At 38.6% G+C, this 26818-nt stretch overlaps 1 protein-coding gene across 2 annotated transcripts in view; it reads left to right on the forward strand.

Annotated features, from left to right (window-relative positions):
• Positions 1-628: 628 nt before the first annotated feature.
• RNF180 (ring finger protein 180) overlaps positions 629-26818 on the forward strand; it is a 199534-nt gene continuing 173344 nt past the window's right edge. Inside the window, exon 1 of one of the 2 annotated variants that reach the window (XM_059175084.1) lies at positions 629-736. The gene's annotated coding sequence lies outside the window, so the exon portion shown is untranslated. Of the gene's footprint in view, positions 737-896; positions 951-26818 lie in introns of those variants that run through there. The other variant, XM_059175086.1, reaches the window with a different exon arrangement.

Consider the following 26818-nt stretch of genomic DNA (forward strand, 5'->3'; position numbering starts at 1 on the left):
TGTTGGATTTAGGTTGCCAGGTTTTTATTGTGGAGTTTTGTATTAATATTTGTAAGGTATATTGGTCTGTAGTTTCCTGTACTTTTTGACGTCTTTGGTTTTGTTATTGATTGCCTTAGATTCTCTGGTGGGAAATCATTACATGCAACCCCAGTCTTGCACAGGAGTCCAAATAAGCCACTTCAGGCAAATGGAAATTTCTATCTAGCAGAAAAGCCGATACAGTCTTCAGAAGCTCCCTCCTTAGAGCTTCCTCCCCTTCCTCAAACCAACTAATAAAACTTGCTTTTTATGTGCCGGACCTTATTTATAGTCTCTGGATCATCTGTCTTCATTATTTTGATATGCTGTTGACAAGGCAAGATTTACTCCAAGAGGACCCTCTGCCCCCACCCAACACTCCCCGAATAAGCACTTTTGATTTACTTCTGGTCCTCAACTCACAAAGGAACCGTAATTCGTCAAGAATGAAGTCAAGAACACTTTAGTAATGAATCCCAGCTGAACAAAGGTGGAAATTCAGGCACAAGAAGCAACAGACCCAGCAGGTGGGCTCGGAACTCAGACCTCCGGTTGCGACTGGGTGAGGCCGAGGTTGCAGGAGGCCCGGGACGGCAAGAGAGAACAACTTGGTCCAGGTCCCGCCGAGCCCCGCACAGCTGGCGCCGCTCGCTCGGGTAGGCAGTGGGTCAGGGCGGGGCGTCGCCCACACTCAGCCGGGGCGGAACCCACCGAGGTGAGTGAGCTGGGCGCTGTGTAGCGCGGAGCGCCGGGGCGCCGAGACCCAGGCGAGCCGGAGCGCTTTCCGCGGGGTTTGGCTCCTGTCGCTTCCCGTCTCGCAGAACCGGCATCGCGGCCGCTAGAGCCGCGGCGCTGCGAGTCCTCCGAGCCGGGCTGCGGGGCGCGCCAGGAGGGGGCGCGGAGCCCACGGCTCCCGGACACAGACGCAGGTAAGGTCTGGCGGCTCAGAGCCCGGCGGGGCGCGCCTCCCCGACGGTGTCCGGCCTCCGCCGGCCCTGACCCGCTGTGGTGGCTCTGCCGGACTCCAGTCGCGGGGAGCTAGGACTGCGGGAGGGCTGGGCTGGCCTGGGCTGGGCTGGGGCTGGGGCTGAGGCTGGCCTGGCTGCCTCTCGCCCCGGCCTCAGGTGATGCGGCCCCCGCGGTTTAACTTGCGCCCTTGAGGCTGTCTGCGGAGCCTTCCGGGCGCGACCCTGGACCGGGTGGAATTACACCGGGTCTGGAGATGCGAGCCAGGGCCGTGAAGATCGGGGCCGTGAAGATCGGGGCCGTGCTTGGGGGCAGGGGGAGCAGGGTTCCGGCGGAGGGCAGGGAGCGGGTGGTGGGCGACTGGGTCGATTGTCGGACGCCCTCCGGGTCGGAGCTGGGGAACTGAGTCCTGTTTCATCTGAGAGCTTCTGGGAGGAGTCGGCACACACCCCCCTTCTGTGGCCCGCTGCCTCCGCTCAGAGCCACTTTCTTTTGTCTGGTCCATTTTGGTGTTGTCCTTTTAGCTGCTTTTGTTGCAGTCGTGGATCCAGAGTGTACAGACTTGGCTAGGCTGAGGTTATAAGGACGCTTTGTGCAGCGGGGCGGAGATGAGGAGAGGGTTGGGGGCGGGGGCTGTTATTCTTACTGCCCTATTTAGCACTAATGTGTATGTATTACCCCGTGTTCTTTTCCAGATAGTACTCAATACTTTAGTAGCATCTGATCGTTTCAGGTGCATCCAAGAGAGCATTCATTAGTTAACTTCAAAGGAGCGTTGTATGGACAGGTACCTATTAAATTACCCCATTTTATAGACCAGACAGCTGAGGCACCCACGCCGAAACATGATTTTATCAGAACTAAGCAGCCAGCCGTTGTGGGAGGTGTGATTAGAACTTGTCTGGCTGAGAGTTATTCTTGGTCCAGTCACTTAACCCCGCACAAAATGTAGGGCTCAGGATGCCCATTGGATACTCTTTATGCTTTGTAAGTCCTTAATTACTAAGACCTCTCATTAAAAATGGAGTTGAGTTTTTTTCAGACTCTGGGAATATTACCCCTAAAAAGTGTTGCTTAAAAGACTGGAATCATTTTGTGGGGGAGACCTAAGTTCAGCTTCCTGTTGCTGGAAAGACCAATATCCAAGAGAGGAGGGTTTTGTTTGTTTGTTTAGTTTTTGTTTGTTTAGTTTGTTTGTTGTTGTTGTTTTTTATGTGTGTGTGTGTTTCAAGTTATGTTCAGTTAGCCACTGTATCGCACATAATTAATTTTTGGTATAGTGCTTGGTGATTCATTATTTGAGTATAACACCCAGTCTTATCAAATGCAGGTGCCCTCCTCAATACCCATCACCCTGTTTTCCCTACCCCCATCCCTCCTCTCCTCAAGAGACGAGTTTTGGTTGGAGAAGAATATGAGCTTTATTCAGAAGACCAGCCCTCTGGGGGAGAAGGTAGACTTTTGTCCAAAGACCTTCCTAGGTTTCTGTGTGGCCCAGAGGTTTTTAAAGGGGTTTAATCAGTTAAGGGAGTATAGTACTCTATAACATTTATTGATTACATGTAGACTTGTGATACCAGCTACCGAGTTATCTTGGTACTTGGAGGCTGTGCAAGATCTGGTTCCTTGGTACCGGGGTGGTTGTACAAGAGTACTCTGTTCTTTATGCAGTGGAGGGCAAGATTTACAGATGGACAAAGAGAGATCAGTGGAGTCATTTGTGTGGCCTTAAAACGAAAAAAAAAAAAATGGGCTGAAAGATTGCTGGGCTAATCAGAAAGTTGAGGTGGCTTTAAGCATACTTGTGGGCCTCTGTGCCCTGGGAGGGTTCTAGTCTCTTAGTCCAAAGCCAGTGGTCTGCAGATCTCAAAGAAAACAAATTAGTTTTATTACAGATCAAGGGCCTTAAATCAGCAAACAAGGAGTGTGTTAACTTGAAGCAAGTTAGCCCTTAAGACCAGCTGGAGCGCTGTTACAGTTTCAGTTGTTGAATAGGATCAGGGAGTAACAGTGAGGACTAAATTTGTCTTTGGCCTATCAGATCTTTAATATCCTATTTAAATATGGTGCTGCTGGGAGCCCTAAATATTTATTTAATGAATAAATAGAATGGAAGAAGTGGGCACATAGGTGTTCTAGAATATTGAGCAGCAGGTTTTTTCTCAAACAGAAGAATTAAAAGTTTAGGAGAATAACCATTTCAATAATTTCAGTGAAATTTGACTTGTAATCATGCATTTATGTTGTTTTTTAACTCTCCACAACCAGCAGCTGTTCACCAGTTTCCCTAGGGTTTGCTGCTCTTACATGAGTTTGCTGATCTTTTACTGCCCATTTTTCTTCCTCTCTTTGATTTGTATTTTTGGTTTTTCAAAATGAAGATATTTTTCTTTCTAAAATCAAGTAGCATTCTTTTTTTTGATAGAGTAGACTCCAGCAGAATGCTTATGAGTGTATTTTAAGGTAGACGCCAGCCTCTTTAATAAGTAGCTGTCATACATGAAGCAAGAATTCTTTCAGGCAAGTGTGCAATGAATTAATAATCACTTTAATAGATCTCTGTAATATTTTATGACACATCTACCTCATTTAATGCCTTTCTATCCAGCAGCATAAAGCTAAAACATTTCATTTACATTTTGCTAACTATATAGCACAAATGTTAGGGCACAGTATGCCTAGACCCATTTATCAACTCGTGAAATAAACAAGATTCTTTCCTTATTCAGCCTTCATTCAGCTACCTGGGGGGGAAAAAGAAATGATAATCTGGCCTTTCTCTCATAAGGGATATTTAGAGAATTAATGAAGTAAATATGGTTAACTACATGGAAAAAAAGATGCCCTGTGACTTCAAAGTGTGACTGTGGAGTCATGAAACTCTGCCCCTCCCTGCAAACATGCTGTTAATAAGTTTTTGAAAGAGAGTGGTCATTCTAAGTAGTCACTTTAGGAAGCTAAACACTTGTAACAGTATTGCTGCGAGTCACAATTATTTCAAATCTTTTGCAGTTTCTAGTCCATTTATAAGTAAAAGAAACATACTTCAAGGATCACTTTTATAAGGACTGGTTTGTGTTTGTAGTTTTTCAATTAAAAAAAAACTAACTCATTTTGAACCCATATTTTATTTGAGAAACTTGATAAAATGATTTCTACATAATTGTGAAACTCATTTGTACCTTCAAGATTTTACCACTATTAAGGATGTTTAAAAGATTATTTGAAAGGCTATGAAAGCTATTTGAAAAGGGTAACTTAGTAATAGTTTTAAATAATGGCAACATTGTTAGAATAACTGCATCCTTCCCAGAGGGAACATTCTGAAGGGGGCAATGCCTACTTGAAGGCTAAAGTTCTATGTCTGTGTGTATTTTCGTACATAGAAATATTTATTTCTATGTGTACATTTGCATGTTTGTTAAGTATTTTGAAACTAATAATTTGTTTCATACCCTGACAATTGATTGTAGTCCACAGTAAAATGGGGACACAAAAATACCCACATTAAAATGTGTTTGGGAGCATCTTCATGGCTCAGTTGGTTAAGCATCCAATTCTTCATTTTGGCTCAGGTCATGATCTCAGGGATCATGAGATGGAGCTCCATGTTAGGCCTCATAATGGGCTGTGTGAGTACAGAGTCGGCTTAAAATTGTCTCTGCCCCTCCCCCAGCACACAAGCATGGGCACCATCTCTCTCCCTTTCTCTCTCAAATAAATCTTCAAAAAATATCTTTTTCACCCTAGTATATGATAAAGTATATTAAAATAGAATCATATTGATGAAATCTAACTATTCTTGTACTGTAAACATTAATTGTTTAACAAGGTGTTTTATTGCTTCCTTAGATTTTGAAAAAAATGTAAGGAAATGGCTTGAGTGGCAAATCTTTTAGAAAAGTGGAAAAGCTAAGAAAATCCATTGCATTTTTTTAAATCCTGATAAATTTCTCTATAGCAAGCAGAAATATTGAAGAAGGTTATATTAATAATAGAACTGGTCTCAAATTCTATAATCTCTTTATCTGACTAATTCACTGATGGTGTGATAGCTGGAAGACTTTAGAAACAATCAGTACATCATTAGCACACATTTTTAAAGCAGCTTCAAAGCATCCTTCATAAAATGGCTGAGATAAGCATGAGAGGTATTCTGGTTGAGAATTGCTTGTCCTATTTAGAAGCCTATTAAAAAAATTCATCCAAGGGGCTAGAATTGAAGTATGGGCACCAAAGTAGACAGCTTTTAATGAATAGTGTAGACAGTTGGGCCAATGGTACAATGAGTAGATTGAGGACTGTTTAAAGTTTACTTAATAGAGATAGAAATTAAAACTGAGGTGTATTTTTCTGGCCATACTTTCTTTTAATTTTTGGTTTTATGGCAAAACCCATTTTTTCTCAGACTACTGGTCTTTAGGATAATATATAAATTGTATAATAAATATTTACATGGCTACACCTATCTGACTTAAAACCAGCTAAGGCTGTATAGTTTTAAATAAAGATTTCTCTCTTTTAGTCAGGCATTATACTGTTTGCTCACCAAACAACCATATCCTTTCCCAATTTAGTGTTTTGGCTTATTTTAGTTTTCTTGCTCAAAGTATCCGTTTCTCTCCACTCTACTTGACTAACACTCTCTAAATCCTCTCTATTCTTTAAGACCCCACTGTAATACCACTGTTTTCCACAAAGCTTTCCCTGACTTCCTAGTTCTTGTTTATAGTTTACCAGATAGTTCTATGTGTTGGTTACTTTCTCTGTCTTTTATTATTTCACTTTCTATTTGAACTTGTTCTCCATCTTGATTTTTTTTCCCTCAAAGGCACAAGTCATACCTTAAATATATATTTGTTTCTGAATCATATATATGAACTAGAACACTGGATAATAGGATCACCAGCTTATAACATTAGATCTATGAAATAAATTTATTAATCAGATACTCAGGTACAATTTTTTCATGCTTCACAATTATATCAGTTAGTATTCTAGTAGAAAGTAGGTTACAGTCTTAAGTGGGATAATGGAGAAGAGTTTAACTTGAAAGGTATGCCTGGATTAAAATAAGCCAACAATGGATGGTGAAGCATGCCAGGACTAGCAGTGGTGGGAGCCATTACTTTCCCTAGGCCTGAATGGATATTAAGAAGAGAACCATGACTAAAGCCCAAAGAGGGTAACTATGTGGAAGGCAGCTATGCTCACCACTATACCACCAACGCCCAAAGAGGGTAACTATGTGGAAAAGTCTGTCCAACTTACAGCTCTGGCCTTTCTGTGACCAGGCAAGGAAGGAGCTAGGGAAATAAGTACCCCAGCTTCACTCTCTTACAGTCCTGTGATGTCCTGTTTTTGTTTTTGTTTTTCTAGTCTAATTTAGTTACTGTCATGTAAGAACACTTCGTTTGTGATGATGCATTTCATTTGAACTACTCTTTCTTTTTTTCCCCTCGTGATGCTAGCTGTTATGAAATTATTATACATGCCTTCTTAATTATTCTCACGTTTTATGTTTTTCTTGTACAGTGCATAGGTGGGAGGCATAGAACTGTCTGCATAGTCATTGACAAACCTGTCCCTCTACCATTTCAACCATGTGACTTATCTTAATCAGGATTGCTCATTTTTCTCTTTGTGCCATGTTGATAGATCAGTGGTTTTCAGTCTTAGCTGTATGTGGTTCTCAAAGCAATGATTCTCAAGCAGGTTTAGGATAAGGCTTGAGCATCTGTCCATTTGTTTATTTATTTATTTACTGAGCATCTGTTCTTTTAAAAAATACTCAGATATTTCAGATACACAACACGTGAGAAGCACTAGCAAAGTTAATCTCTTTGACCCAAAGATTATGGTCATAGCCTCTTTTCTCTTCATTGTTTATGTAGGACTGTAAGTAAGCCTCAAATGCAATTCTAATGTTGCTTTATGTACTCTTGAAAGCAAAATAAATGTTTTAGATATTAACATTGAGAAATGCTTATGATATAGGGTGTAGAATATGTGGTTTCCATGTTACTAAAAATAATTTGTAGTTTAGAAAAAATCATAAAACATTTCAAATAGTGAATAATAACATGAAGAGTCATGTTTTCATTACTTAGTCAAATAAAAATTAACATTTTACTATTATTTCTGATTTTTAAAAATATGATTTAAGCCCCCTATATTCCTTCTTAGTGGTTACAATTATCTTAGACTTGGTGTCTTTTATTCCCATTCATATTTTTAAACTTATACTACCTCAGGATGTATCTGTTAACAAAATTTAACATTGTTGCACATGCCCTAAAAGTTTTGTTCGTAACTGTCACTATGCTGTGTATGTCATTTTTTAATATTTATGCAGCCTTTTTTCCTTATTTAACATAATTTGGAATTTTTTCTAGATACATGTCCCTCTAGTTTGCTTTTATTGCTATACAGTATTAAATTGTATCAATGAACAGAAATTTATGCGTCAGACCTACTGCAAAGTGTTGCTAAGGTGGATGTTCTTACATATTTTTTATGTACATAAAAACCTAGATGGGGACGCCTGGGTGGCTCAGTTGGTTAAGCAGCTGCCTTCGGCTCAGGTCGTGATCCCAGTGTCCTGGGATCGAGTCCCACATCGGGCTCCTAGCTTGGCAGGAAGCCTGCTTCTCCCTCTACCTCTGCCTGCTGCTCTGTGCTCGCTCACGCTATCTCTCTCTCTCTCTCTCTCTGACAAATAAATAAATAAAATCTTTAAAAAAAAAAAAAAAGACCTAGATGTAAAACTGTAAATCAGTAGGTAAACATTCTCTTTTACCACAGTTTGGCAGATTGCTTTCCAAAACAGTTGTGCCTACTTGTACTTCCCCATAGCAGTTGATGAGACTGTTGGTGTAGCTTCATATCGTTTTTTACATGGGATATTGTGAGATGTTTAAATTTTCCCCAATGTAATGGTCATAAAATGGTATCTTATTTTAACTTTAACTTTCCCCATTTCTGGTGAAATTGACCACTTTCCATATGATTGCTAGCCATGTGCATTTCCTCTTCTCGAAATAGTGTTTTCCCAAGTTTTGCAGTTTTTTACCTTACTGATATAAATTATTTCTAGGTAAGAAGAAAACATGCCATATAGCTTAACACTGGAATATCCATAAAATTATTAATCTTGTAACAAGTTGTACAAATGTTTCCCAGTTCAAAATTGGTATCTGAATAGTTGCCTCCAGTAATTTTTTCTCTCTCTCATGCGGTTCCTATGAAGATACAGAATAAAATGAAAACACGACATAAAATTTTAAAAAACCAAAAACCTCATAAAACACAAAAACCAGGGGAAAAAGTGACTCTAAGAGTAGGTTGTCCTCTGCTCAGAAGAATTTCTGTACATTTCCTTTCCACCCTTGTTGTTGATACAGACTGCCTGATAAATACAGACTAAGAGGCTTCTTTCTGTCCTTCAGTCAGTTCCCTCAGGTAGGTAAGTCCTCTACCAACTAGCAAACTGCGAAGACATCCCTCTCAGCCTCTCAGACACTGCCCTGAAACTCCTGGATGTTCTTTCACTTGCTGTGTTCCACACAAGTAGCAGCAAGTGCACAGGCGGGAATTGTAGGGGTTTGTGGCACGTGCCACAGAGCATTCGGAGAACTGAAATGCAAAGAACCCTGTTGACAGTGTAAGGCAGAATTGCCGTTGTATCTGGGTTTGCATGGGTCCTGTCGGTTTCTCTCCCAGGGAAATGGATGGACAGTAAAGGGTGGGGCATGATGCCCCGTCTAAAGAACAGAAGGGAACAGGGAACCAGTTGGTGAAAGCCTTCTAGAGACAAGAAACAGGATTGAGTGCTTTTTGTATTTTTGCAAGCTCTGCCACCATAGATCTGAGTAGGTGGGTAGAAGAGTGATCATGGTAATTTTTTTACTTTGTCTGTTTCACACAAAGTCTAGTCAGGTCTTCCTGTGATTCATTCCTAAAATGAAATCTCTGAAATACTGTGGAACAGAGGAAGGTTTATTATTGAAAGGAACCGTGATGTAACATTAATTTCAAAGGCTTCATAGGTAGTAGTTGCATGAATAATATGTTTGTATCCTGAGTATTCAATTTATGCTTCAGGTGTTCGGCAAATAGTGAAATATTTAAGCTCTTCTTTTCTTTTGTCAAGATATTATTTTGGAATCCCTTACAAGCTTTTGTATGAGGGCAACAGTGCTACTGCCACTTTCTTAAATACTGGCATTCTCAAAAGAAATTTTAAAAATCGAATCTGTTTCATTAGACAGTCTAACTGATTATCATTAAATGTTTTGTTGTGAAATTATGCATATTAGATGCACTGAATCATGAGTAACTGCTTGGAATGTGGGATAAATTAGCGCATCACAGGTTGAGAAACATTTAAAGAAGGCAAGCCAAACGGTACATTCTTCAGTAGCCTCTGAGGGCCTCAGTGAAGGGGAAGACAGAGAGAATCACTAGTGCAGCATGGCCATTTCAGGATGATCATAAGCCACATATTCTTAGTTATGAGCATTATTGAATTTCAGAGTGATCCATGATGAAGGGCTGTCTATGTAGGATAGCACGGTTCTACGTAGACAAGCACTTGCTTGCCAGGCAGTGGTAAATGGGAGAATAAATGATAGGTTTGTCATGATGTAAAGTACACCAAGTCAATGCAAATGTTAAAACCAAAAAAGTACCAATATCCAGATGGTAAGCTAGGAGTGTGTGCAGTTTTTGCAGGCTCTGTTGGCTTATTGGGCCCTGTTTTATTGTTAGAATGGCTAAAGGATAATACTTCTGATGCCACCCAAAAGCTGATCAAGACTGAAAGTAGATCTTGATATTGTAACTAGTTGCTGTTTCCATGCCTTACCATCTGCTCTTCTTAACCGTAGTCATCTAAGATGCCAGCAGGTGGGGGAGTGGGGGTGGGCAGGCTGTGGTGTTTTTGCCTCCTCTATCCCAGTAGATAGCTTAACAGAGAGGACTTTGCCCCATCCCAACTTTAAACTGTCCATGAGGGCTTCAATCCACTTCACTCCTCCTATCCTTATAAATCTTAAGACTCAAGAAAATAAGAACTTTGCCTTCACAAAGTGAAGCTTGCAACTCAGCAAGGAAGATGGACCTGGAACAAGTAATTAAAAGTGTGATGAATGTTCTGAGGGAGAACAAGAAAGGTCTTCAGTGGAAAATAATAGTTTATTATCCATACTCCCTCAGAAAGGGGTATTTAAGCTGAGACTTGAAGAATATGGAGGTACCCCTTAGAGGCTAGAGGTGAGCTCTCCAGGGATCCAGCGATAGGAGTCGGAGGAGAGAGCCAGTAGAGTGGAGGATCTGCAAAAGGCTGGACTGCTGGACTATAGGGCAGACAGGGACAGAGCTTGGGCAGCAACCTGGTCAGCAAAGTACGAGGAAGCCTCTAAAGAAGCAGGAAAGTGAGGATTGGTTTTGCATTTTCAACAGACTCTTCCTTCAGTGTAGAGAATAAAATGTCTCAGATTTTCATAAAGTAAAATTTTGGTGACTAGAACCATAATTTCTGGCCTAGAATTCATGAGGCCGCACATTTATTTGCGTATTGTTTATAGAGCGTATGGAATGAATTGTCTTCCTTTCTTCACAGTTCGCCCTTGGTCTGCTAGAGAAATTCTATTCCATCCTACACTTTTTATTTTATTTTTTTAAAGATTATATATAGAGAGTGTGTGTATGTGTGTGTAAGTTGGGGAGGGGCAAAGGGTGACTGAGAAGGACAAGTAGACTGCCTGCTGAGCACAGAAGCCAATGCAGGGCTCGATCCCAGGACTCTGGGATCAATACATGAGCCGGAATCAAGAGCCAGACGCTTAACTGACTGAGCCACCCCGGCTTCCCTCCATACTATCTTTTTTGAAAAAAATGGCAAGGAAGCTTTACCCTTAATTCACCTTAATCCTCTTCCCTCACCTTTCTTTCTGGGTTTTCAAGTTTTCAGAACAAATTCTAAGAATCATGGCTATAACTCTGAGTGACACTGCTAAATAACAGGAATAATAAGAAGTTTTTCTTGCACAGGAGAGGCTACCAGTTACGATAACCTGAAACCTGTGCTCTAGATATCTAGGACCTGTTTAGAAATGTTTGATTATGTATCATGTAGATTCATAGATGAAATTGTAACAAAATAAAAGAAAGCAGCGGAACCAAGGACAAAGGCGGGGAGAGCTTGGAAAGTAGACCCAAGACAGAAAGTGTCCTTGCTCTTGGAGTGAGGTTGCCTAGGTTCAATGACATAGGGGCTTGTTTCCTTTGTTTTTACTTAGGGACACGGATTTTAATACCTCTAGTCATCCAGGATACCAGAGTCCTTGGCTACACATGAGGGCAGAGAGGTGGCAACAGAAACTTCCCAGTAAAACCAGGATTTAGAAAGGGCAACATTCTCAATAAAACAATAGATGAGGGGGAAAAAATTGCTGACCCAGAGAGATTATAAGAAAGTCTATATTGACCTAGTCTCTGAGCAGAATACAGAGAAAAGTCTCATTTGAAAATTCTCTTTATTAACTTTATTTATAAAAAATTTCAAACATACACAGAAGTAGAGAGAATGGCATAATGAATCCTTATGTATCCATCAGCCAGCTTTAATAGCTATTATTCTTTCATTTTTCTTCTTCCTACATTATGTCATTTGTTTCTCTATTATATAGTTTTGCCTATAAATAACCAAAGTTACAATATTTCTCTGTAGCCTGAGGACCTTTAAAAAAATATTAATGCATTATATTCTCACATCCACAAGGTTAACCATTTTTTAGTATGATCCAATATGTAGTTCATGTGTACTTTTCCCCATTTGTCTCAAAAACACATTTTTTAGAGCCAACTTCTTCAAATCAGGATTGAACATGGTCTACACATTGCATTTGATTGATATATCTCTTAAAGTCATTTGTGGAATTTTTCACATTCTGTATATGGCCATTTGTATGCTTATTGTTGTCATTTAAAATGTCCCCTTATTCTTCATTTAGTAAAGAAAAATGGTTCTCAGATTTTGATGCTCGATTTGGTTCCAATTTAATTTTTTTTTAAAGAATATAGATGGTGCTGAGTACTTTTAATTGCATTATCTCAGGAGGTGCATTATTTTTGGTTGTTTTTATGGGCTGAAATGTGTCCTTGCAAATTAATATGTTGAAGAGCTAATTCCCAGTATCCCAGAATGTGACTGTGTTTGGAGATAAAGTCTTTAAAGAGGGGCTTAAGTTAGAATGAGGCTGTTTGTGTAGGCCTCTATCCGGTCTGATTGTTGTCCTTATAAGCCGAGGAAATTTGGATTCACAAAAAGACATCAGGATGGGTGCCTTCAGAGACCATATGAGGATCCATGAGAAGGAAGCCATCTAAAACCCAAAGAGAAAGAGCTCAGAGAAAACCAATCCTGATGGTCCCTTGATTTTAGACCTCTAGCTTCTAGAACTGTGAGATAAATTTCTGTTACTAAAGCCATCCAGTCTGTGGTACTTTGTTATGGTAGCCCTAGCAAACTAATACAGTTGTCCTCTATTTACTTATGGTTCTTTAGTGATGATGTTAGGGTTGATCTTTGAGTTCATGTGGTACAGCCTTGTGTTTATATTATAAAATAATGTTAATTACCCTTTTTTCTAATGTTTCTTGTATCTTTTGAGGGTCTTTTCCCATAAATATATCATTTTATTAGGGGTTGAAAAATGGTGATTGTATTAATCACCCTATATTTATTAGCATGATGCCTCATTGAGCTTTTCCTCACTAACTCTTTGGTTATCCTAAAATAGTCTGTTTAGCAAAGGTAGAATAAGTAAGTGGTTGATTTGATTCTTTTCCTTTATCCATTTTCAGATTCTCATGTTTCCTCAATCACTGAGAAGCCTTAACTTCAGATTTTAGATCTTGGGGGTGGCTCAGTGGGTTAAAGCCTCTGCCTTCAGCTCAGGTCATGATACCAGGGTCCTGGGATAGAGCCCCGCATTGGGCTCTCTGCTGAGCAGGGAGCCTGCTTCCCCCCTCTCTCTGCCTGTATCTCTGCCTACTTGTGATCTCTGTCAGATTTTAGATCTTGAATTTATACTACCAAGATGAGCCAAGGAGCCCCACCATACACACAATATACACAAACTGAGAAGCTTCCCTAACAGGTATTTTTGTTCTGGTGATGTCCTTTCAGCACCTGTTGAGTGTGAAGCTTCTTTTTGGAGAGACAGGTCCTCAGACAGGGCCCCATACTTGTCTCATGGGAGAGTTTATGTTCTAAGATTATAAAACTCAGGAGGAACTGAGTGAGAATGAGGGGTCAGTATTTGGTTCTTTTCCATACTTAAAAACTTGTAGATCTCAACCATTGTCTGGCTTTAGAGAACCATCCCACATTTAAATCTCCTGCTCAGACACTGTTTACTAGTCCAGATTCCTGAATCCATCTGTGTACTTAATTGTTATACTTGCAAGTCAAGGGGTGCCTTGGTGGTTCAGTCAGTTAAGCATCTGCCTTCAGCTCAGGTCATGATCCCAGGGTTCTGGGATCGAGCCCCCTTGGGACTCCTACTCAGCAGAGAGCCCGCATCTTCCTGCTGCTCTGCCTACTTGTGCTCTCTCTCTGTCAAATAAATAAATAAAATCTTTTTTAAAAAAGAAAGTTAAATAGGCCTCTCAAGTTTAATGTGTCCTAAACTGAACTCCATGCACCTGCATCCTTCCCCATATCAGTTGATGGCAGTTCCATCCTTAAAGTCGTTCATACTAAAAAATTTGGAGGTATGCTTGATTCTTCACTCAGACCCTATGTTCACTCTGTCTGGAAATCCTGTTTGCTCTGTCTACAGTGTGTATCTGGAATTTGACCATTACTTACTACCACCACTGCTCCCACCCTGATCAGAGTCTTGGCTTTTGGCTGAATAACTGCAGCAGTGTTTTTCATTATGCTTTATACTTAGAATTTTATCTAAAACTTGGGGCACCTGGGTGACTCATTAAGTATCTGTCTTTGGCTCAGGTCAGGATCTCAGGGTCATGGGATTGAGCCCCACACTGGGTTCCCTGTTCAGTGGGGAAGTCTGCTTCTACCTCTCCCTCTGTCTCTCCCTCCCCGTGCTCTTTTTCTCTCCCTCTGTCTCAAATAAACAAAATCTTCAAAAAAAAAAAAAAAAAAGAATTTTATCTAAAACTAAATCTTACTTTTTTTTTTTTTACTTACAGAGTACAGGAAGAAATAAATGTATGCATTAGTGTCATCCCTGGTGGTACAGTGACTTGAGTACTAATCAGAGACTTAAGTAACTCACGAACTATTCACAATTAAAGACTGCTCAGGAAAGAGCAAGTGGTAAAATACCAGGAGCTGTAAACCCTTTTGGGGGGGAAGATGATGGGATAATTAAGTAAAGAAGCCCAAGGTTTTTAGCTTCCAGGTCAGTGCTTTACCCACTGGGACATACCTACTGGTTTTTTATTTTTTCTTTTTGAATCTCAATTACTGACAATCTTTCCCAGTAACCAAGTATATAGTTGCCTCTATAGCCAACAAAAAGCCTCTCTGTGTAACTGTTCCTTTTGCTTAGAGGAAAACTGGATTTTGAAGCCAGGTTACTGAGCTTATCTTTGCTGCCACTTTCGCATTGGAATCATTTCTTGGTTGTGGATACTTGACCCATCGAAAAGAATATAGCCATCCAATAAAAGCATGGCAAGTTAGACAACTACTTAGTGCCACCTTTTGATTAAGACCATGGCTCATATCATATTAAAATATTTAACATAAAGTAAATACCTTATAGCTCTTACTTACTTTTCTAGAAATCAGTCTGAGAAAGATTTGGGGGAAATAAGCCTTTGTTGAACCTCAAGATCAATTCTTCATTGAGATGTTTCCCTCCCAGAACCCTGATAATTTTGTGTACTCTCTCTCACCCAGCTGGCTTAGAACCCCTCTTAACGTCTCATATGTTTTCACAGTACATGTGTTTGTTATTCTTCATATTCCCTGACGAAATAGTAGATGCCTGGCAAATACTTATTGAATGAATGAGTATCTGTAGCTTCAAAGCACAACTTAAAATTGAATTTAAACAATCTCCTGATTTTATTTTCTTCTTTCTGCTGTCTCTTCTCAGTCCAGTTAGGGATATTATTGGCAGTTTTATTTAAAATACATTAAACATATTTTAGATGCCTCAAAAATCTCCAAAATGACTAAATCTATTACTGAAACAAAAAATGGCAGACCTTTATGGACATCAGGGAGGGTATGTGCTATGGTGAGTGCTGTGAAGTGGATAAACCTGGCGATTCACAGACCTGTACCCCGGGGGATAAAAATATATTATATGTTTATAAAAAATAAAAAATTTTAAATAAAAAAAATGGCATACTTACTCTGTGGTGATTTCTAGTATTTACATGTGAATACAAAAGCACACCATTTATTTTTAAAGTGTATTTTGCTCTCCTTACAGTTCTGTTAATTCTGTATGTAATTTCTACTTTTTCTTATATTTCCCCCTTAGAAAGTAGCATGAAGAAATTAGTGAATATATGGGTCCTACACACTATTATTTCCATTCATCTTTAGAATTCATTCCTTCTTTTTTAATTTTAATTTTAATTTTTTGACACAGAGAGAAAGAGCACATGTGCATGTGTGTGTATAAGTGGGAGGAGTGTGGGCAGAGGGAGGGAGAGACTCTTAAGCAGTTTTCATGCCCAGAACAGGGCCAGTTATGCAGCTCAATTTTATGACCCTGAGTCACCATCTGAACTGAAATGAAGAGTCATAGACTTACCTGACTGAGCTGCCCAGGTGCCCCAATTCGTTCATTCTTTTACCAAAGAATGGTAGCAGTTAAAATGGACAAAATTAATCAAAATACAAAAGTTAACAAAATGTGCTACTTTAACAATTTTTTTTTTTTCAATTCTTGAAAGTATGACTTGTATTGAAAAACTGCAATGAGCATTCAGGACTGAGTGCCTGAGGTATATGTATGAGAGAAAAGGAAAAAAAAGAGAAATTTAAAAGAATAAAGAGGTGGTATTGCATTGTAGTATGTAACTGTATGTAGTTACAGGAGAAGGTAGGAAGTAACTGGGTAGCTACTGCAACTTCAGATTCATACTGCCTTTTCTTCTTGAAGTTAAATATGCTTTGCATCATGCCTAAGAGTTCAGCTTTTCCAGGGGAGGTAGCAGAGAGGATGGGTGAAAGGTAGGTAGATGGAGAGGAGGTAGCGTGAACTCCTTAGTACTTGGCTATCAACAAAAGTTGGATGATTTTCAAATTCAATGTTTCTGGATGTGAATACATAAGTATGTGCAGCACCATTTAAATAAAGCTGTTGAAATTGACTTTATCATGTTTGAATCCAGAAGTGTGTGACATCAACAGTTACTAAAGAAAATTGAGTTCTCTTTCTGTGATTTGTGACTTAGATATTTTTAGAATTAATAATTTGCTGGCTCTAACTGCTGTTTTAGTCACTATAGCTACTAAGTCTAGAATTGCAGAATTGGCAGTTTAGAAGTCAGCCAATTCAGTATCTTATTTGTACTTATACAGGATCTGATACCCTTGAGAAAGACTGGAAACTAATGGAAGAGGAATGCTGAATTGTAAGCTAGCTTTCACCAAATAACGTGTGTTCCAGAAATTACTACAGATCCCCATAAGGCATATACATTCCATAGGGATCTGGTCATATCTATAAGACCCCTTTCTAATTTTTGCTTAGCATAAGGTTACTTTTGGGTCCTGATGTGTTATTACACAGGTCACAAACAAATATAGTGGCTGTTTATTACTTTGAAAACTCAGTCATTTGTATTTTTTAACTTTTTACTGACAATTGATTACAATGTTATTCTTCTTTTCATTGGCTTGCTTGGATTTGGGCATATTTTATTCTTCTGTGTTGACAACACTTATCAAGATCAACCATCAGCAAGGAGAGCTGACCTGACGTCAGTGTACAAAATAATATCTGTGCAGGTTATTCTCACTAGAGTTACTACATTAGGTGTTCTATTCATGTTCACAATCATGTTTCCAAAGCCCACTTCTGTAAAATAGTCATGGATTACTCCTGGGATTATTGTGTCCTATGTAACAATGAGATTTCTTTTTCATTAAGAACAGTCTGCATTTTATATTGCAAAAGGAATAATCCTTCTCATTTTTTGGAGGCAGAATGTACCAAACACTGCTAGTATATACTAGTATATACGACCTTTAGTTGACAAACTACGCTTTAGTCTAAAAGCTAAAAATACACCACTATGTTTTAAGAAAAAAAAAAATCATATACACATTTTTTTTTAAGATTTTATTTATTTATTTATTTTGACAGAGAGATCACAAGTAGGCAGAGAGGTAGGCAGGCAGAGAGAGAGAGAGAGAGAGAGGAGGAAGCAGGCTCCCTGCCGAGCAGAGAGTCTAATGCAGGACTCCATCCCAGGACCCTGAGATCATGACCTGAGCCGAAGGCAGAGGCTTAACCCACTGAGCCACCTGGGTGCCCCCATATACACATTTTAAATTTAAGCCCCAGAAGGTATGACCAGTGTGTTTCTTAACCAGTAGTGGAATATACCTATTATGTAAGTCATTTTCTCTCTGATTTTAGTAGTCATTCTCTAAAAAATCATGCTCTAAAAAATCATTTAGTAGTCATTCTCTAAAAATCCTGCCAGACATCAATATATTTTTTGTTAACCTTATATATACAGGAAATAAATACATATGTATATGAACTACTTGGTGCCTGGTGGCTCACTGTTAAGCATCTGCCTTCAGCTCAGGTCATGATCCCAGGGTCCTGGGACTGAGCCCCAAGTCTGCCTCCCATCTCAGTAGGGAGTGTGCTTCTCCTTCTCCTTTGCCCCACCCCTGCTCATGCTCTCTCTCCCTCTCTCAAATCAATAATTAAAATCCTAAAAAAATAAAAATACTCCAATTTCTTTTAATAGTTCTGATTTTTTACTGCTGTCATCATTACAAATGAGTAAGACTGACTTTCTTCTTTCTTTTTCTTTCCTTCTTTCCTTCCGTCCTTTCTTCCTTCCTTCCTTCTTCTTCATGGAATCATTGCTTTATAAGAGCTAATGTCTGTTTTGGTTGTACATTAAAGAGGAATCCTATCTCATCAGCAGAAAATAGACGCCCGCCGACATGTTTATCTATAGACGTACTGCTTCCCAGCCAGTCTAAAGCAGACCTGAGGGGTATAGATACTTCATTATTATATAACGTAATAGCAACATCCACTCTGCTGAGTTAACATGGTATTGAGGGTTGAGGTTGACATCAACCTTTACTATAGCTTTTCCTTTAAAAAAAAAAATTAGAAATATTATTCCCTCTGAGATGGTTTGAATTGGCTAAATCAGTTTAGTGTTTTATTTTCTAATTTAGTATGCAATACTCATGTCACATTTTTACCAATTTTACATCCTTTGGTGCTAATTTTTAAGAAATTCATAAATAATAGATAAGACCTGCAAATTCTTTGGCCATATTTCTTTCTTTTTCACTAGCAGATAAATTTTACCTTTTAAGGAGTTATGAACTAAATATTTTCTTTTATGCCAGAACTTTACTTTTACACATTCTTTAACAGGAAACACAATAAAACATGAGCATTCTAATAATGTGAAAGTTGAGAAAACTGGCGTGGTATCGCTAGGTACTGTTGTGGACTGAATTGTCTTCCCTCTCTCCCCATATCTATATGTTGAAGCCCTAACCCCTAATGTAATTTTATTTGGAGTTAGGCCTTTAAGGAGGTAATTAAGGTTAAATGAGGTCAAGGATCAGGCCCTAATCCAATAGGAATCTAGTCCTAATTCCTCCAAAAGAGATTACCTTTGGATCTAATTAGCCTTTTCAACAAACACAAAGAATAGAGATGAGATCATACCAGCAGAGACATTGCCAGTTTGAACTAAAGAGGGCAGAAGAAGGAAAGGCTTTTAAATTTATGGGATCTTATAAAACAGGATAAAGAGCTATCCAGCTATGAACACATCTTATCCTTCAAGAAAAGTGAACAATAACCATGAGGGTAACTGAGATTAGCAGGATTGCCATTGTCCATCCAGGCCCTGAATACACAGGCCTAGAGGGCAAGGCTTTCCTCTCCCGAGCTTCATAGTGTGGGGCCACCTTTGCAGTTTGTCCGGGCTGTCATTGCTCATAGCTTCAGGGGCAAGACTGCCTCCCATGGCCAAGGGTGCTGAGCAGCCTGCACAGTGGACAGAAGACAGAACCACCACCTTGGTGGGCCCTCAAGGGCAGAGCGTTGAGCCCAAGAAAATTATTGTTGAGCCTTAATATCCAATTAAATTTGGCTTGATAGGTTTTGAACTTGCCTGGGACTTGTCTCCTCTTTTCTTTCAGAATTTTCTTTTTCCATTGACTTTTTCTTTTTTTTTTTTTTAAGTTTAAAACACCAGACAACAAAAAGTCAGTTTTATATTTCATGCATAGAACTGTGTCTATCCTCTGCTTGTCCCACCATTTTATTTTAGAAACACATAATTACTCTGGTATCACAGGTTCACAGCTGTAGAAGAAGTTTGCCTCAGGAATACTTCAAGTGTCACCCATTCTTGACTTAGATGCTACTTGGGAATGGGAATTGATTCTGGAATAGGTTAAGATTTTTGGAGCTGTTAGAATGATAGGGTGAATGTATTTTGCATGTGAGAAGGGCATGTGTTTTGGAGACCAGAGGAAGAAATGTAGACTGAACTCTGCCCCCAAGGCTACCCTACCAAATCCATGTGTCCAGATGCTTACCCCCAATATGATTGTATCTGGAGATACAGCCTTCAAAACTGTAACTAAGGTTAAATGAGATCATAAGGGTAAGGCCATAATCTAATAGGACTGCTATCCTAATAAGAATGGAAAGATGCACCAGAAATGTACATGGATTGTAGAAAGTCCATGTGAAGATACAGGGGAAAAGCAGCTGTCTGGAAGCTAAAAAGAGAGACCCAAATTTCTGGCACTCTGATAGTGGATTTCTAGTCTTCAGAACTTGAGCAAATAAATTTCTGTTGTTTAAGCCACCCAATTCTGTGGTATTCTGTTATGGCATTTCAGTAACCCTAAACAGGTACCATACCTGTTCTACAATGTAGAAATTTTTTGTATATTTTCCAATATTGTATCAAATTTCAGAGGAAGAGCTATTTTGAATTATTTAAATAACCAAGGCAAAAATAAATTTACCCTGTTTTGTTAATGAATACTAATAACTTTGAGTAAATAATGCTATTACTAGACATCAAAATAATTATATATTTTTAATTAATACACTTTATATTTAGAGCAGTTTTAGCTTTATAAAAAAAATTTGAGCAGAAAGAAAACTCCCATGCATTCCTCTCCCCCTGTACAGTTTCTCCTATTAACATCTACTATTCATGTGAAACACTTGTTAGAATTAATGAAAGGATATTGATGTATTATTTTTAAAGTCCATTGTTTACAGTAGGGTTTGCTCTTCATGTTATATATGGTTCTGTAGGTTTTAGCACACATATAACATCATGTATCCACTATTCTAGTATTCCAAACTGTAGTTTCACTGCCCTAAAATTCCCCTGTGTTCCACCTATTCATCTCTCCCTCTCTCTGCCCCAATTTTAGATAATAATATATAAAGATGATGAAACTGCTGGAAATCACTGATTTAAAACTGTCTCTTTTTTGTACTATTATGATACAAAATTAGAATACAAAGTTCTATGCATGAAACATGAAAGTGTATTTTTTTGTTGTTGTCTCCTGTTAGATTTGAAGTTGGTGTGGAAAAGTAGCACATTGTGAACTATAATGTTTATGTGAGAAGCCTTAACATTAGCTTTTTCTATCTTAACCCACCGCAACTTGTTCAGGGTTTGAATTACAAAAGTCTCCTTTAGCGTTTAACCAGTTCTTTGGTGGTGAAAGGGGCTTGGACTGTCTCCATGTATGAACTGATTTTTGGCACATTGGTTTTATAATGAGAGGCCAGCAGGGGCACATTGTTATATTTTCTGCATTCTCCAGTTTTCCCTGGTAATGTAATCCCCTTCTAAGCAGAGGTAGGAAAACATCTCTGATTCCTTGTCTCATTCACGTTGGAATTCCTTGACTTCCATCTATCATAAAAACTGACCTCATAACCAGAACTAAATGATGAAAGTTACCACTATAGACATTGCTCCATATTGAGCATTCTTTACCCACTTTTCTCAAAATAGAGGCAACCATGGGATTTTATGATAGGGGAGAGGGCAACAAAGACTGACTTTGAAGTCGCTACAAGTTTTTAATGTAATTTTTATATTGAAAGTTATTACATAGAGAAGAGGAAATGGATCGCAAGTGTACAGCCTGATGAATTTTCACAAAGTGAGTACATGTATCCATAAATAAGTACTTAGACTGAGAAATCAATTCTAAAGGAGAATTAGTATATTACTAGCACTGCATTACCTTATTTTTAAATGTAACATTGTGTCCTAGAAGATTTCTTTCAATAGCGCACTATGTCCTTCAAATAAGGAAAACGGTGTGGGAAAGTATTTCCCATGATTTTTATTCTTATCATGTAAACTGGTAAGAAATGTACTGGAAGGGGGTGGGAGGTGTCTCTCTGCTCATTAATAATACTGGAAGTATTGAATGTAAATCAGAAAGCTGAATTTAGGGGTGCCTGGGTGGCTCATCTGTTAAGGGTCTGACTCTTGATTTAGGCTCAGGTCATGATCTCAGGGTCATGAGATCAAGCCCTGGGGTCAGGCTCCATGCTCAGTATAGAGTCAATTTAGGATTCTCTCTCTCCCTCTTCCTTTGCCCCTCCCCCACCCACAAGCTCATGCTCTCTTTCTCTGTCTTTAAAATAAATAAAATCTTTTTTAAAAAGTTGAATTTTAACAGCTTAAGGCAAATACATATACCAGTATATAAAAGTTTTATATACAGTACCAAGTACATGAAAGTGATGTAGTTGAGCTGAAAATCAAGAGAATGAGCAGTGTGGTAAGGGAACTGAGAAATTGTGTGTGTGTGTGTGTGTGTGTGTGTGATAGAAATGTTTATCCATACATGTTTGCTCCTCAGTATCATGGAACAAACTTGCTAACCACTGTGATTTACGTAGTCCTAAGAAGTTGGAAATATCTGCAGCCCAAAAAAGGAAAAATGATGTCATGTATTAGAACAGAAATTTAGTTTCCTTTTCACTTATTAACTCTTTTTAGTCCTTGAGCCTTTTCCTTACTTTCCTTCAATTGTGTTAGCTAATAGTTCTGCTGTGAAGTTGAATAATATGGTGAATAGTGAGCAAAATTGTCTTCTTGACTTTCAGGGGATGCTTTTAAAGTTTTGTGATCAAATATAATAATTACTGAAGTTTTCAATAAATTCCTTCCTTGTCAAGTTAGGTAAACTTCCTTCTGTGTCTACAATGCTAAATATTTTCATTTTTTAATGATGAGTAAGTGTGGAATTTCACAAGTTTTATTTTGCATCTTGTAAGGTGGTTGTGTGTTTTTTCCTTTGAATCTTTTAGTTTGTTGAATATATTGAATAGATTTCTTTTCCATTTTATACATTCCTTGAATTTCTGAAAATAATCTTATTTGGTCATAAAACTTTGTTTTAATTGTTGGGTTCTCTTGGCTAGTATCTTATTTAGGCTTCTAGCATCCATGTTCACAAATAAATTGGTATATAATTTTCTTATATCCATTTTATGTATCCTTGTCTACTTGGTATGTCAAAGTTGTATTATATTTTTGGAGCTAGTTTTTCTTTTATATAAGTTATATCATTACATAAGTTATAAAGACTACCCGTTTCTTTTTTTTTAATAAATTTTTTATTTTTTATTAACATATAATATATTATTAGCCCCAGGGGTACAGGTCTGTGAGTTGCCAGGTTTACACACTTCACAGCACTCACCATAGCACATACCCTCCCCAATGTCCATAACCCAACCACCCTCTGCATATCCCCCTTCCCCCAGCAACCCTCAGTTTGTTTTCTGAGATTAAAAGTCTCTTATGCTTTGTCTCCCCCACAATCCCATCTTGTTTCATTTTTTTCTTTCCCTAGCCCCCAAACCTCGAATCCTGCCTCTCAAATTCCTCATGTGAGGGAGATCATATGATAATTGTCTTTCTCTGATTAACTTATTTTGCTCCGCATAATACCCTCTAGTTCCATCCACATCATTGCAAATGGAAAGATTACATTTCTTTTGATGGCTGCGTAGTATTCCATTGTATACAGATACCACCTCTTCTTAATCCATTCATCTGCTGATGGACATGTAGGTACTTTCCATAGTTTGGCTATTGTGGACATTGCTCCTAGAAACATTCAGGTGCACATGCCCCTTTGTATCCTTACATTTGTATCTTTAGGGTAAATACCGAGTAGTGCAACTGCTGGGTTATAAGGTAGCTCTATTTTCAACTTTTTGAGGAACCTCCATGCTGTTTTCCAGAGTGGTTGCACCAGCTTGCATTCCTACCAACAGTGTAGGTGGGTTCCCCTTTCTCCACATCCTCACCAGCATCTGTTATTTCCTGACTTGTTAATTTTAGCCATTCTGACTGGTGTGAGGTGGTATCTCATTGTGATTTTGATTCGTATTTCCGGATGCCGAGTGATGTGGAGCACTTTTTCATGTGTCTGTTGGCCATCTGGATGTCTTCTTTGCTGAAATGTCTGTTCATGTCCTCTGCCCATTTCTTGATTGGATTATTTGTTCTTTGGGTGTTGAGTTTAATGAGTTCTTAATAGATTTTGAATACTGACCCATTATCTGATATGTCATTTGTGAATATCTTCTCCCATTCTGTCAGTTGTCTTTTGGTTTTGTTAACTGTTTCCTTTGCTGTGCAAAAGCTTTTGATCTTGGGATGCCTGGATGGCTCGGTTGGTTAAGCAGCTGCCTTCGGCTCAGGTCATGATCCCAGCATCCTGGGATCGAGTCCCACATTGGGCTCCTTGCTCCACAGGGAGCCTGTTTCTCCCTCTGACTCTGCCTGCCACTCTGTCTGCTTGTGCTCGCTCTTGCTCTCTCTCTCTCTCTCTGACAAATAAATAAATAAAATCTTTAAAAAAAAAAAAAAAAGCTTTTGATCCTGATGAAGTCCCAGTAGTTCATTTTTGCCCTTGCTTCCCTTGCCTTTGGCAATGTTTCTAAGAAGAAGTTGCTGCGGCTGAGGTCGAAGAAGTTGCTGCCTCTATTCTCCTCAAGGATTTTGATGGATTCCTTTCTCACATTGAGGTCTTTCATCCATTTTGAGTCTATTTTTGTGTGTGGTGTAAGGAATGGTCCAGTTTCATTCTTCTGCATGTGGCTGTCCAATTTTCCCAGCAGCATTTGTTTAAGAGGCTGTCTTTTTTCCATTGGACGTCCTTTTCCGGCTTTGTTGAAGATTAGTTGACCATAGAATTGAGGGTCTATTTCTGGACTCTCTATTCTGTTCCATTGATCTATGTATCTGTTTTTGTGCCAGTACTGTCTTGATGATGATAGCTTTTTAATAGATCTTGAAGTCTGGAATTGTGATGCCACCAACTTTGGCTTTATTTTTCAGCATTCCTCTGGCTATTTGGGATATTTTCTTGTTCCATATAAATTTTAGGATTATTTGTTCCATTTCTTTGAGAAAAATGGATGGAATTTTGATAGCGATTGCATGAAATGTGTAGATTGCTTTAGGTAGCATAGACATTTTCACAATATTTGTTCCTCCAATGCATGAGCATGGAACACTTTTCCATTCCTTTGTGGCTTCCTCAATTTCTTTTATGAGCACTATATAGTTTTCTGAGTACTGATTCTTAGCCTCTTTGGTTAGGTTTATTCCTAGGTATCTTATGCTTTTGGGTGCAATTACACCCATTTGTAAATGGGATTGATTCCTTAATTTCTCTTTCTTCTGTCTTGCTGCTGTTGTATAGAAGTGCAACTGATACCTGTGCATTGATTTTATATCCTGACACTTTACTGAATTCCTGTATGAGTCTAGCAGTTTTGATGTTTTGGGTCTTTTGGGTTTTCCACATAAAGTATCATATCATCTGCAAAGAGTGATAGTTTGACTTCTTCTTTGCTGATTCAGATGCCTTTAATTTCTTTTTGTTGTCTGATTGCTGAGGCTATGACTTCTAGTACTATGTTAAATAGAGTGGTGATAGTAGACATCCCTGCCATGTTCCTGACCTTAGGGGAAAAGCTCTCAGTTTTTTCCCCATTGAGAATGATATTTGCTGTGGGTTTTTCATAGATGGCTTTGGTGATACTGAGGTATGTAACCTCTATCCCTTCACTTTGAAGAGTTTTGATCAAGAAAGGATGCTGTACTTTGTCAAATGCTTTTTCAGCATCTACTGAGAATATCATATGGTTCTTGTTCTTTCTTTTATTAATGTATCACATTGATTGGTTTGCAGATGTTGAACCAACCTTGCAGCCCAGGAATAAATCCCACTTGGTTGTGATGAATAATCCTTTTAATGTACTGTTGGATCCTATTGGCTAGTATTATGATGAGAAATTTTGCATCTGTTTTCATCAAAGATATTGGTCTGTAATTCTCCTTTTTGATGGGATCTTTGTCTGGTTTTGGGATCAAGGTAATGCTGGCCTCCTAAAATGAGTTTAGAAGTTTTTCTTCCATTTCTATTTTTTTTTTGGAACAGTTTCAGGAGAATAGGTATTAATTCTTCTTGAAATGTTTGGTAGAATTCCTCTGGGAAGCCTGTCTGGCCCTTGGCCCTTGTTTGTTGGTAGATTTTTGATGACTACTTCAATCTCCTAACTGGTTATGGGTCTGTTCAGGTTTTCTATTTCTTCCTGTTTCAGTTTTGGTAGTTTATATGTCTCTAGGAATGCATCCATTTCTTCCACATTGTCAAATTTGCTGTGTATAATTGCTCATAATATGTTCTGATAATTGTTTGTATTTCTTTGGTGTTGGTTGTTGTCTCTCCTCTTTCATTCATGGTTTTATTGATTTGGGCCCTTTCTCTTTTCTTTTTGAAAAGTCTTGTCAGGGGTTTATCAATTTTATTAATTCTTTCAAAGAACCAGCTCCTAGATTCATTGATTTGTTCTACTGTTCTTTTGGTTTCTATTTCATTGATTTCTGCTCTGATCTTTGTTATTTCTCTTCTCCTGCTGGGTTTAGGCTTGCTTTGCTGTTCTTTCTCTAGCTCCTTTAGGTGTAGGGTTAGGTTGTGTACTTGAGACCTTTCTTGTTTCTTGAGAAAGGCTTGTTTTGCTATATACTTTCCTCTCAGGACCGCCTTTGCTGTGTCCCACAGATTTTGAACAGTTGTGTTTTCATTTTCATTTGTTTCCCTGAATTTTTTCAATTCTTTAATTTCCTGGTTGACCCATTCATTCTTTAGTCAGAAGCTCTTTAGCAACCATATATTTGAGTTCTTTCCGTCTTTCCTCTTTTGATTGAGTTCTAACTTCAGAGCATTGTGGTCTGAAAATATGCAGGGAATGATCCCAGTCTTTTGGTTTCGGTCGAGGCCTGATTTGTGACCCAGGATGTGATCTATTCTGGAGAATGTTCCATGTGCATTAGAGAAGAGTGTTATTCTGTTGCTTTGGGATGAAATGTTCTGAATATATCTGTGATGTCCAACTGGTCCAGTGTGTCAATTAAGGCCTTTACTTCCTTGTTGATCTTTTGCTTAGATCTGTCAATTTCAGTGAAGGGGGTGTTAAAGTCCCCTACTATTTTGTATTATTGTCAATTTCTTTCTTTGATTTTGTTATTAATT

This window comes from Mustela lutreola, chromosome 5, assembly GCF_030435805.1.
Source record: "Mustela lutreola isolate mMusLut2 chromosome 5, mMusLut2.pri, whole genome shotgun sequence".
Classification (NCBI taxonomy): Eukaryota; Metazoa; Chordata; class Mammalia; order Carnivora; family Mustelidae; genus Mustela; species Mustela lutreola.